The sequence below is a fragment of the Pinus tabuliformis genome, chromosome 3_1 (genome assembly GCF_031772625.1).
Source record: "Pinus tabuliformis cultivar Carrire ecotype Pingquan chromosome 3_1, CPIR1, whole genome shotgun sequence".
NCBI classification, from domain to species: Eukaryota; Viridiplantae; Streptophyta; class Pinopsida; order Pinales; family Pinaceae; genus Pinus; species Pinus tabuliformis.
In genome coordinates, this window is record NC_142301.1 from 887,583,424 (window position 1) to 887,585,736 (window position 2,313).

Sequence of the window (2,313 nt, forward strand, 5' to 3'; positions counted from 1 at the left end):
TGCATTGCAACGCACCTAAATGCACTACCAGGGTGCGCTGAGTGGGAAATGACAAATGGCAGTGTCATTCCGCGAGGTGGAAAGACAATGGAAGCTTCCAGAATCTTCCTCAATGACACTTGCCTCACTGAGTTCGACCAAGGATGAGTAAGAGGCTCTCAGTCTCCAAGTGGAAGCAAGAACTGACAGAGAGAAGCCACAAGTCAAATCATAAGCTGACTCATCCTCTTTGCATACATCTATATATGGATCCCTCATCCCAGAGATCCAGAGGCTGGAATTTTGTACTTTGCAGAGAATTGTTGTTGGTTTTGAGATTGAGATTAGTGCATTGGGTGATTTATGCTTTGTTGGAGGTGAAGAAGGGATTCCTTTGCTGGGAGGTAGATGCTGGATCGGGACTCACTTGGTTGTATCTCCTCCTGGATCTTCTTGTTATATCAATAAAACTATTTGAGTTTCTCCTACATGCTTGTGTATCAATGATGTTTTGTTATATTTGCATGTTTAGCTTAAATCTGATCCTAAGCTATTTATGAATGTAAATCTATGTCTTTGTGTAGTTTTCCTCTTCTGTGATCTTGCAGGAACTTGGTGAAGCTGGTCAAGTAAGGGAGCAGGTAGCTGGAAGCTGTCAAAGAGGAGAGCGATTGGATCAACGGACTAGCGCAAGACACAGGTTAGTTCATCCTATTCCTCTTCGTTTACATTTCATAAAGAAGAATACGAAAGTAGTTTTCCTTGTTTGTTGCTAAGGCACTGTCACACCTTAGAGTGGGATAGGGGCGTTCTGAGTAGATACTTTTCCCAACAACAAAATGGCGACTCCGCTGGGGAACGTGTCTAGTTAGTTTGTTTGTGTTTCTCTTGTTGTTTGTTTCATAAACACAGAAGTAGCAATCAAATTGCATTTGCCATTATCAAATGCAAAGTAGACACCTGCTACTTCAATCCACTCACTGGATTTGTTTATGATTTGAACAGCTGATCCACAAATGCTCTAATTGCCCTTTGTGATAGCTCTTAGTCCTCCTTTAAATCATCCCTCTGATTGTACCTTACTGATTGCTTTTACTCGGCCAAAAACCATAGATTAAACTGCAAACTGTGACCCAGAACCCGGATAGAAGTCTCGTTTCTGCCCCAGCGCAGGCTCTGTGAAGAGGTTCTGCATTTCAACGCAGGTCCCGAGAGGGCTACCTGCACTGCAATTCAGTTTCTCTGTGCAACAAGTGCGCTGATCAGCCTTTGCCCTGTGCAGCTGAGGTTCTTTGCTTCATTTTGTCAAATTTTATCTCTGATTTTTGCAGCCTGTTATCAGTGTGTGTACCTGTCTGAAAACCCCTTTTCTTTGCCTTAATTCCGCCTCCTTTGTACAAAAAGACTGTAGATGTTCTTTGTGTGTTTGTTACATCATTTATAGTTTTCCATTGAAAAAGTAGAATAGTCATACTGTCGTCCTTAGATTTAGATCTGTCGTAAGTGTCGATTTTGATCTTAGGAGGAAGTTTGTTTACTGTTGACAGTTGATTATACTTTTTACTTTTACCTTTGGTTTGAATTTGTCTCTTACTAGTGTCGAAACGAGTGTTTATTTCAAAATCATAGAGTGTCGTAATCTTCTCTACCTTTTTGATTTCGAAAAGAAGCTTGTTTATGTTTTTCACTTGAAAGCAAATTCAGATTTGTACATCAACTTTCTTTTTAGGCATCAATATTAAGAAAGTGAAAACAAATACATGCATATGTGCATTTTCATATTGATAGTTTGTATGGCTTGATTTAGGAAAAGTGCATTTACAGTGTGCTCCTTGCTCTTTGAGAAAAGATTGTGTCTTTCTTTTCCCCTTGTAGCTAGGATTTTCATTGTTGAAAAGAGATAAAAGCTTGCTTATCATCTTTAGATTGCATTTAGGAATTACATCTACATCTCGTGGTGATCCCAAAAGACAAACTTCTAAGAAAGATCAACCTAAAATAAATTGAATGAATCTAACAACGCTTTGGAACTTAACGCACAACATAGAGGTCTAGGCTAGAGACGTGTTCCGACGTCGTAAAACCTGGTAACTGTTGTCCTCACTGATGGTTGGGTGATTCCTCCACTGTGAGACGATAAGTGCCAGTACGGATTGTGCTCCCACGTACCGTCGAGTATATATTGGGAGGCCCCTATAGGCTTAAAACCTTTTATCCATAGGAAGCCGTGTCGACCGCCCTACTGATCGCAATGCACCGAACACAGCATTCGGGAAGATTGACTGCCATACCGTAAAACGTATTCTGCAGTTTTGTGATTGGTTTGGCACACCC